Source organism: Delphinus delphis, chromosome 11 (assembly GCF_949987515.2).
Source record: "Delphinus delphis chromosome 11, mDelDel1.2, whole genome shotgun sequence".
NCBI lineage: Eukaryota > Metazoa > Chordata > Mammalia > Artiodactyla > Delphinidae > Delphinus > Delphinus delphis.
In genome coordinates this window covers 64,064,941-64,076,659 of record NC_082693.1, presented here as the reverse complement: position 1 = coordinate 64,076,659, position 11,719 = coordinate 64,064,941, and positions in this window count along the sequence as shown.

Sequence of the window (11,719 nt, the reverse complement as noted above, 5' to 3'; positions counted from 1 at the left end):
GGAACAGATGTTCAGAAGGAAGCAAAGGAACAAGTGACGGAGAAGATGTTTCACCACGTTTTGGTTTCTATCTATCCAATCACTTCCTTTTTACTTGAGTTAACTTGGTTAGAATTTTATTCCTTGACATGCAGTGATCCATGACTGAGACAGAGGAACTGAGAAAAAGGAGGATGACTGACTGTGATGGTTGATTTTATGTGTTAACTTGACAGGAGCACAGGGTGCCCAGACATTTGGTTAAACGGTATTTTGAATGTGTCTGTGAAGGTGTTTCTGGATGAGATTAACATGTGAACCAGTAGAGTGAATAAAGCAGATTGCCCTCCACAGTGTGGGTGGGCCTCCTCCAATCCACTGGAGGACTGCATGGAACAAAAAGGCAAGTAAGCAAGGATTCACTGCCTCTGCCTTACTGTCTTTGAGCTGGGACATTGGTCTTCTGCCCTCAGACTCAGACTTGGACAAGAACTATACCATCGGCTCTCCGGTGTCTAGCTTGCCAGCTACTGATCTTGAAACAATGACCTTCTAGTAAGAGATACCATAAACTAGATGGGGTTTACTATTCCAAGATTCCCAAATCATCTGTTTAGACACAGGAAAAAATTGGAAAACTAGGATTTATATATACCCAAAGATGTTACATTTTCCCAGAAAAATCTTCTTGAAAGGTATAGAGGGGAGATGAAAGTTGTGAGTGAGAACCCCAAGAGAAACAGAAATGAGGCACTGTGAAATCGTCTCTTTATCACCAAGCACTGTGCTGAATACAGCTACTCTTCTGCTACCCGAGAGTCAGATCCAGGAGAACCTCTAGGTTAGACTTCTCTTACAGTACCCCACTGCTGGGAGTTGGGGCAACTTCAGTGACACAGGGAAGTTGTGACAAGACTGGGGGTTTGGAAGACATTTTTCAGCACTGAGTGGCTTGGAGATGAAGGCTTTCATCTAAGAATTATGTGGTAGTATGCAGACAACAGGCAGGAACACACTTGGATAGATTACTGTTTCCAGTTGTTCATTCATATTCTCCTTGTTATAGAATCACGTCTTCCCTTTTCTGTGTGCTTTTGCGATACCTCCCATTGGAGTAGTAGAAGTATACTTCACTTCCCCATTGATGTTTGAATTGGTCACATGACTCTTCTGGCCAATGTAATGTTAACAGACACAACTCCAGCAGGGGTTTACCTGTGTTTCAGAGTTTTGGATTGTTCTCTTGCACTTCTGCTATCCCTCGGAAGAATAATACGTCCTGGGTTGCCACTAGTCCAAGGGGAACGAGGAAACATGTGGAAAAGATTGCAGTGTAAAATAGCCTCAGAGTTGATTCACATGGTCCAGAAAAATAAATGTGTAGTATGCCATTAAGATTTGGGGTTGTTAGTTATATGCAACAATACTGTAGCATCAACCTTCCTTACTTAGAAGAATTAGTAAGGTCAGTGCTTCGGTAGAGCAGTTGGAGGTGGTGATATGGCCCTTCCCTGGCTGGCACTTGGGAGGGCTTTCTCTTCAGAGGGGTCTTCACTAGGTCTGAAAGAAAGCATCTAGTTCTACTTTTTTTCACAGGTTGTGCCTAAGAACTACCACTTCTGGTAAAACAGATAGGAAAATACACAGGATTAGACATAGGGGACTTAATATCCACTCTTTTCTGGTAAAGCAAAACTAGTTCTCGAACTTTTTTTGTTTTGGCCGCACCACACGGCTTGTGCGATCTTAGTTCCCTGACCAGGGATTGAACCTGGGCCCTCGGCAATGAGAGCACAGAGTCCTAGCCCCTGGACAGCCAGGGAATTCCCCAAGCTAATTCTTGCTCATCTTCTATACTAAATTGAAACATCACCCCTGCTGTGTCACCCTTCTCCAATAACAAGGTGCTCAGTCCTTTGTGTGATGCATCATCCATACCACCGTCATTGCTCTCGGAACAATGTATTATATATTTACTGGTCTGTCTCACCTACTGTGGGTTTTTGAGGGCATGGAACACATTTTAATCATTTCCTTTCCTCACTGTCTCAAAAATATTTGTTAATTGAATAAATTAATATATGCCTCTGCTATAAGACTCTTGGGGAAGTAGAGTTTTCAAAGCCTCTTTTTTTGGTATTTGAATGCATGGCCTCAACCAGTGGACCAGGTTAACTTCTCCATGTGAATGAATCCAAGCACTGCTCTCCACAGGCTAATAAATTTGAGTTTGTAAAGTTAGTAAGCCAAGGGCTCAAGGAGAGTTGGATGAGGGCCATCGGTCATTGACAAACATCTGTTCCTTTGTATCCTGAATTCAGATTGAATTACAATAGTTTTGAAGATGAGGAAGAAGGAAGACTACACAAAGCCGTGGATAAATCATAGGACTTACCTTCAAAGAGACAGGCAGAACATTAAATATCTCCTCCCTACCTTTCCTTGATTCCCACAAGTCACATTGACTTGTGGAAACATAAACCTAAAGCAGAGCACTAGCGGCATCTCAGGAAATTGCTCTTCTGCTCTCAACCACTCTTTGGCACTTGCTATTTAACTATCTTTTATGAGTATATCTGTCACTTCGAATAGGTGATTGAGAGCTGTGATCCTGAGTTAAACATCTTTGTATGTCCCCACGGGCCCTCACGCAGTGTTTGGTGTAAACTAATTCTTAATAAACATTGTTAGTGGTGATGGTAATAATGATGATCATCTCCTTTTCCTGACACATGGGCTTGGTGGGCAGGATTGGAGGGCGGGGTGGAGTGAGATGGGAAATGAAGCTAGAAGGAGGTGAAGTCCAGACCATGGAAAGCCTTATGTTCCATGCTAAATATAATGGACTTGGAGGCATTCTGGAGGCAACTGTGATCCATTAGAAGTTCCAGTGGCATTTTTTTAAAAGGTCTCTGATAGCAAACTGCTACACGAAGCTGAATTCAACATTTCAGAATCTAACACCTGGCTTACTTCTTGGTTTGAGTTTGATTGCTTTGATCTTCACAGAAATATCTCAGAAAGAACTCTCCTTTTCCTACAGATGAGGAGACAGAAGGAGGCAGGGGGGGGAAATAGAGAAAATAAAAATTATAACTATTTATTGGTATAAGTTCTAGGACATTTACAATGGGTGAAACACTATGTTAAGTAGTATGACGATAAAACACATAAAGATAAAACATTCAAATCATCTCAAACTAACCGAATGCTTACTATAATTATAGGCAAAAAAAAATCGAGAAATGAATATGATAGCCTCTTTCCTCAGTGAGGTAAACAACATTAAAATAATTATGAAGTTAATTATTTAATTGCAATTGTGATATTGCCCTTAAAGAAAGTACAAGATGCCTTCAGAGAGTCTTGCAGGAAAGGGGAGGGTCAGAAGGGACTTCCAAGAGAAGGTTACTTTTAAACTGAGAACTGGAGTTAACCAGAGAGAACCAAGGTTTTACCAGGCAGAGAAAACAGCTTATGTAGATGCCTTAAGAAGGAGAGAACACAGTAGGTTTGAAGAAATAAAAGCTGGTACAGCTGGAGCAGAGTGAGCCGGGAGAGAACGGTGCCAAGGCTGGGATGTGGGAACAGCAAAGGAAGGTCATTCAAGTGCTTTGGGCCATTGTAAGAATTTTGGACTTTACCCTCAGAAGAATAGAAACTAGTGGAGAGTTTGAAGCAAAGGAGTAACATAAACAGGGTTTTATATGTGTATGTGTGTGTGTGTGTATACATACACGTATGCATGTATGTATACACACACATATACATACATCATATGTATATAGGCACATATATTAATATATGCACATAAATATATGCATATGATAAATTATATAACAATATATTTTTTATCATATAAGGTATCTATTTTTTATCATTATCCTCATTTTATTTTGTTTAATTTTTTTAAACATCTTTATTGGAGTATAATTGCTTTACAATGTTGTGTTAGTTTCTGCTGTATAACAAACTGAATCATCTATACGTATACCTATATGCCCATATCCCCTCCCTCTTGCATCTCCCTCCCACCTTCCCTATCCCACCCCTCTAGGTGGTCACAAAGCACTGAGCTTATCTCCCTGTGCTATTTTATATTTGGTAGTGTATATATGTCCATGCCACTCTCTCACTTTGTCCCAGCTTATCCTTCCCCCTCCCCGTGTCCTCAAGTCCATTCTCTACGTCTGCATGTTTATTCCTGTCCTGCCCCTAGGTTCTTCAGAACCATTTTTTTGTTTTTTAGATTCCATATATATGTGTTAGAATATGGTATTTGTTTTTCTTTTTCTGACTTACTTCACTCTGTATGACAGACTCTAGGTCCATCCACCTCACTACAAATAACTCAATTTCGTTTCTTTTTATGGCTGAGTAATATTCCATTGTATACATGTGCCACATCTTCTTTATCCATTCATCTGTCAATGGACATTTAGGTTGCTTCCATGTCCTGGCTATTGTAAATAGTGCTGCAATGAACATTGTGGTACATGACTCTTTTTGAATTATGGTTTTCTCAGGGTATATGCTCAGTAGTGGGATTGCTGGGTCAGATGGTAATTCTATTTTTAGTTTTTTAAGGAACCTCCATACTGTTTTCCATAGTGGCTGTATCAATTTACATTCCCACCAATGGTGCAAGAGGGTTGCCTTTTCTCCACACCCTCTCCACCATTTATTGTTTGTAGATTTTTTGATGATGGTCATTCTGACCGGGTGTGAGGTGATACTTCATTGTAGTTTTGATTTGCATTTCTCTAATGATTAGTGATGTTGAGCACCCTTTCATGTGTTTGTTGGCAGTCTGTATGTCTTCTTTGGAGAAATGCCTATTTAGGTCTTCTGCCTATTTTTGGATTGGGTTGTTTGTTTCTTTGATATTGAGCTGCATGAGCTGCTTGTATATTTTGGAGATTAATCCTATGTCAGTTGCTTTGTTTGCAAATTCAAAGAGAGAGAACAGGTCTTGAACAGCAGGAGAGCCTTCTATCATGGAGCGTATATAACCCAGAGAGTGAGCAAAGTTACATGTATGTAATGGGGATAATTAATATATTTTTTCTCTTTTGCAATTTTATGTGTATGATCTTCTCCAAGTTAGAATGAGGCGTATATCTGCATTTAGGATTTCATATTATTCAGAGGAAAAAAGGAAAATATGATATTCAGCTTCAAAACTACAAAATAGGATATTTTGCCTACAAAAAGATAATAAATTTAAAAGCCAAGCTTTTCCAACAGTATTTCCAAAATCTCCAAAGAAGGAGATTTTCTATACTACTTCTCTCCCCCTCATATATTAAGAGGCAGGACTTAGGAATTAGGTCTTAAAGTTTTCTATGGAGTTCTCAGTGACGTAAGGAGGAAGAAGGAGTTAAAGGTCATCACACACAGCCAGAAAGACTGTGGGGAGGAGAAAGAATCAAAGGTTGGGAAGAAGGTGGCTCCACAAAGGACATGTGGAAGGTAGAAGCAAAGTATGGATTAAGCAAAGGGAGGACCTGAGTGCAGCTCTCCTGGCAGCCCTCAGATGCCACTTGACAGATGAGACCATGCTTCCATAGGAATGCTATGGAAGGTTGTTGAGAGTCTGACTTCAGAGCTCACCAGAGGGCAGCTATCTGAAGAAAGAAGCACCTCCGACACAGAAGTCTGGTGGTTGGATGCATGGCCGAGGATTCACAGACTTCAAAGGGTTACACAAAGCCAGTGAGAGCTGAAGGAGAGCCCCAAATCATCAGAAAATAACCAGAATAACAAAGCAAGAGTTACAGCAGCTTCCATCAGCAGTTGCAAACATCAGCAAAACACGAGGGATACGAACAACTGTAGAGCAAAGGTCACCAACCCACGGAGAAGTCCAGACCAGCCACTCCCAGCAGAGACCAGCACTAGTTCAGAGAACACTGTACAGACCTCAGAGCCAGTGTTCCAAAGACAGTCAAGGACAGTGACACCTCCACACGCAGATGCCAGCCGGGGAAGGGGCTGGAATTGTGAAGGACATTTACCGAAGCCAACCAAATAGAGCTGTGGATGGTGATCATAATAAGGTCAGCTACAGAAAAAAATAAAGAACCTAATTTTTCATTGCACATCTGCATGTGGTGTTCATAAATCTGAGGCCCCACCACATTTATAAATAACAATATTATTACATCAACAATGACAGATGCCATGTGAGGTGTGAAGCTGAAAGGACATAGCATTTTAGAAGGCACAGCTGAGACATAGGTTAACCTTGCCTGAGACAATCTCAATTACTATAACCTGTGAAAGACCAGAGGGGAGAAAATAAACAATAGGTACAGAGAGAGGGGCTGCAGCCCACTGCTCACAGACACATCAAGGCCTGCGCTCACTGCCTCATCCACACACGTTCCCCTGCACACCAAACCCCAAGGGCGACTCCAGAGCCCACCTCCAGATCCCACCTACTTGTCGGTGAAGAAAGAGCCAGACTGAGCTCCCAATATCTAAGACACTGGAACCAAACCTTCAAGAATGACTTTTTGTGCACTCAGCCAGCCTGGACAGAGGCAGGCATGAACAGGCATGAAAATGGTGTGAGATGGCACAATTCTTAAGAAAATCCCCTTTTTGTTATATCCAGAGATGTGCTGGTAAATGTTTAACAACCAGCTCAGGGGAAAGGGGAGTGCCCAGATTCAGAGTGTTTGCAGATTTCCATGGTGTAAATATTCCCACCATGGCCAATTTTGAGCTACAAATGTGATTCCAACTGACTCATTAAATTCTGCAAATTTAATAACAGGCTTTCACGAGCCAGTACGAGCTGGCTCCAGCCCCAGTGCACGGCAACCCAGTTAAAGCCACAGTAGGGCACCACCTACATCAAAATCTAATATGAGTGGACCCCACAGTCTGGTGAGGTTTTACCTGCACTTCTACCTGATTAACACACATTGTGACCTTCAAAAGGATGTTACATTAAAAAGACAAATTTTAGGTTGAATTAAATCATATAAATTTCAATCTACTAACCAGCTTTTCTTTTTATTTAATAAGGTAGCTCATATCTAGGAAACTGATTTCCTTTTAATATGAGTTTATATTTCATAAGGTAATTTTTCTTCAGTTGTGCCATGAATATGCCATTAACAAGGCACTTGTAGCAAGCCCAGGAAAGCCCTCTGCTGGCTTGCTTTTGAAAGCCAACGTGCCTGCTCTCAGGCTTCGGAGCATTCTTTTCCCCTGCTTTGCAAGCTGAGCCAAAATGCAAATTTTGCCTTAAAATGTCATTAAGATAAGAGTGGTCTAACTGTTTCCAGTAGATTTCATTGTTAAAACACGAGACCTGTCAGCTTATAAATCATATCCTACTGCGTTATTCCAAAGATTAGTTATAATAGCCTAAGAAACTTTTATAAACATCAAATTCCTTTTTAAAAATTATATTTTGAGATACCGTGGGTGGGAGTGAGTGATTACCTGCTGGGTATATTAAAAGAAATTACATTAAAAAGAAAAAGGAGGTTTTTGTACACATTTTCTACATAGCAGGGTTAAGCTAAATGCTTTTGAGAAAGAATTTGAATGAGGAAAGAAATTTCAACAGTCATAGTATTTCATTGTTATTTTAGTCTGACTCACATAATTCTATAGCTTATTGTTTGTACTACTTTACCAGTTTGGAGAATTTTTTCCTCATTTCTAATAGGAAAAGAAGCAACAGTTTATTCATTTTATATAATTTTTAGATTTAGGAAAAAATCTGAGCAAAATAAATCAGTATTACTTTTATCATCAGAAAAGATTGTAAATGCTATCTTAAATATAATTTTAGAGTGTTCTCTAGCATAATATTATATAACAGAAAACTTTTCTTATTGAGGCAACAAATGTTTATTACAGTAGCATTGTCAGGTTAATCTGACTAGAATTCAAAATTTGTAATTGTTCAAAAGATCTAGAACATAGTATTCTGATTATATTTCTGGTCAGGGCAATTAGAAGAGTGTTTTTATTTTTCCTGTATGAATCAGTCTTAAATTACTCTTGGTGACCTAAGGCAGCTCTGCTGGGTGATTTCAATTTGTAATAAGAAGGTCTTGCTTCATTGTTGGGTGGATGGTAGTTGCTGGAATCACAAGGTTCTTTAGTTGCAAGTATCAGAAACTAACTCTGGCCAACCTAAGCAAAAGGGGAATTATCAGGTTATTGGAGATCTCATAGAACTAATAGGAAGGTGGAAGAATCATGCTTGGAATTTGCAATGAATACATATATCAAAACATTACGTCGTACACCTTAAACTTACACAATACTATAAGTCAATTATATCTCAGTAAAGTTGGGGGGAAAAAAGAATCATGTTTAGTCAAATGAATATTAGGTTATAAGATTACCTAAGATAAATGAATTCCAACTCTTTCCTATCTTCTTACAAAAACTCTGCTCAAGATTTAAAGTCCCTGGAAAACTGATTGGGTCATATACCTAACCCTTGGCTATACAGAAGGAATTTCATGGGACACTTCAGATTCCACTGTAAGATTCCATACACTTTGGGGAATATAATTCCCAAAAGAAAATCAGTGTTTTTAGGAAGAGGGACTGGATGCTAGACATCTAAAACCACAAAGCTTCACCATACTACTTAGTCAGTTTTGTCTGTGACATCACTAACTGCATCAGCATAAAAGAAAGACATCTACTTCTCTGATTCTCTTTTTATTCTTTTGCAAAATGAGAAGAATGCATTAGATGACTTCAAACTTCCTTTCTGTATTTCACATTCATGATTACTTCTTCGGTAGACACTGAAGCTACCTTTGGAGAATGCTTCCATCTAGCAAAGGGACTTTTCCTAAACTTTGTGGTTCTTAGCCTCCACCATCCCTCCCTCTCACTCATACTCAAGTCTTTAGAGAACATCTGCAGCTTTTCTGGCTCTTGCACATGCCACAGCAAGTCTCCAGGACCCAGTGAATCTCACTTGGATAATTAAAAATCAAACACATTTTACTCCAGCACATGCAAGGATAAGTTGTCTGAAATATAACATTTCCTTCATCAAATAGTACATGTTCCGGGTAATACATGCCAAAGTTAAGAACAGGTTCTTTATTTTCTGTTTAAAATGAAGTTCTGAAGTGCCTTTCACAAAATTAAGACTTATTTATCTTAACAAAGAGAAGTCCTGGTGCTCCATCTAGAGGACATTTTGTATTTTCCAGATAAGGGGGTTAGAGGGTCCATTACAGATATCCAATTCTCTCAACCTTGCTGTGATAACTCTACCAATAATTTTCTAAAGCTCAACAGATATGTTTTAAAAAAACATTTTGAATAAGCCCATACTGTGTAACAGTGAAGAGGACATTTTCTCCAATTTCAACTGATTGTCTAAGTAATAACTTTCTTTTTCTTCATGAAATATTTGGATACATACTATGGACTCACTGTGCTTACTTTTAGGAGTTTCATGGTTAACAATTTTTAAATATAATTTCTAACAACCACTTACTAGGTTTTAATTATTTTCATCAGAAGCTTTTAATTTGACAGCTATTTCCCCTCATTTAAAATGTAATAATACATTGGACAAAAATATACATGTCCTTTTTCACTTAGAATTACACAGCATTTTCCTTCAAAAAGACCTGTCTGTTAAGAGAACATGATATTTTTATTTTTAGTGACAAAAGAGTTTCAGTCGGATAATGCTTCACAGAATCTTGGAGAAACTTCCTTTTTATGTAAAATCCAGGACCTTATTTCAGAGAAAGCAACATTTCCTGCATGGAAATTCACTTTTAACCAACACACAGTCTCTATTTTCCCATAAAATTCTGTGAGAAAGTAAGGTCTTATGGTGAAGCAAAGAAGGAGGGACTAGGAATAAGGATCTGAGAGAGAATTCTGGTTGGTGCGGGGGAGGTGACTAGCTGATCTTGGACTGAGTCCATCTCAGTCAGGGCAATGCAGCAACCATGACGGGACAAGCAGGCTGGGGCCCTCACATTACTGCACTAGTTTTGCTGGAGGTACGAAACCAGCCTCATAGCAACTTCTGTGAGAACAGAGACATTCGCCAAGCAGAAAGTTTTGCTCTGGGCTCTGACTTGTCACACTAGTTTCATCAAAAAGTCTACCATATGTGCTGAGGGTATCTAAGAGAGACAAACTAATGTATCAGAACTTCCAAGATACACAGGCCAGGGAAACAGATTTTTCCCATAGAAGGAAAGAGCAAATGGGGGGCAGGGGGTGGCGGGGGTCCATCTTGATGTCTCTTACACAAATAATTTGCTATATATTCTTGAGTATAAACTGGTTCTTCTAAGGGATGATTAAAGTAATAATTTACACACAGAGATGAATTTCTTGAAAGCAAATCTGTATAAACTTTCATTTTAGAATTTCTTCATTGAAATGTAAATAGTGTTTAAGTGCACCATAGTATTTAAAGCTGGTGTAGCAGTCCCTCTGCCCTCTCTCCCCCTGTGAACAGAGATCAAGATAATTTGCTCTATGTCACAGAGCTAGTGAGTAGTGAAGCCGGCACCAGAACTCACTCACACTAGCTGGCCCTGAGCATTACTCTTTTACGTCACTTTGTTACAACAGAATCATTATAAACTATTTTAACACCAAAGCCTTTAAAGAACCAATTGTCAAAAAAATTTTAATGTCCCATCTAAGTAAGTGGTTAACTGTTTGGATGTGGCATTCTTATTTTGAAAGAGAAATAACAAACAGAACAAAACTTTATAAATCGATACCATATTTGGTTCTCTTGAGAAAAATTTACATTAAGAAACACATTAAGTGTTCTTTTTAAAAAAATTCACTTAGCCCTTCCTGCCTTGTTCTAAAATAGTAGGTATCTGGCAATATCCAATATTTTTAAAGCCACGATATAAAAATAAACTTAAAGTATGTCTTATGGCCAGAACAGATCTATCCTAGAAAGTAAAGAGATAGTGACCTCACGCCTACAGATGAAACTACCCTCATCTCCTCCCAGCACACTCCCTTATGCTAACAGAAAGCCTTCTGACCAGAGAACTGGTGTGCCTTAGGTGGAGAGCTGTCCTTTCCCTGTTTGCTGCAGCCTTACCAGGCTCTTCCGAACCAGCCTGGGAAAAGCACGAACTACAAACTAAAAGAAGAACTATTTTTAAAGAGGAACCAGTAAGGATACTAACACTAAACAAAACTTGGATTAATTCTCATAACGAGCTACAAGGATTCACTTTGCCCATGGTTTTGGCATAGGATAAACTCATGAATAGATTCTTCCCAAACTGCGAACATTGACTTGATATCCGTGATACCTTGTTGTCCCGAAGAAAAAGTAGACATCAGCTTTAACTATTTTTTAAACTTCTTTGAATTTCTTTTTATTACTTCTAAGCATTGAGATATTTAAAAATTGTACTAGTTGAAGTATGCATTTACTGGACTGGGAAGGCTCATGGTCACTTAAGATGCAGGGTACATCCTGTTCCCAAATAGCTCAGTAAATATCAGTGTGTGCATAGAGCAGCCTACTAAGTCACATCCAAATACAATTTCAGTGAAGATACTTGCTATTAATACCTTTATGTGCCAAAATAAATCATAACAACAACAGCATTGTTATACATCCAAATTAAAGAGGCAGAGTCTATATACTATTTCAACCTGCTATAAAAATGGTGCCAGAGGAACTGTGGCCAGCTCCGGCGGGAGCCATGGTCAGGAAACCCTGTCAATCTATGTTCCA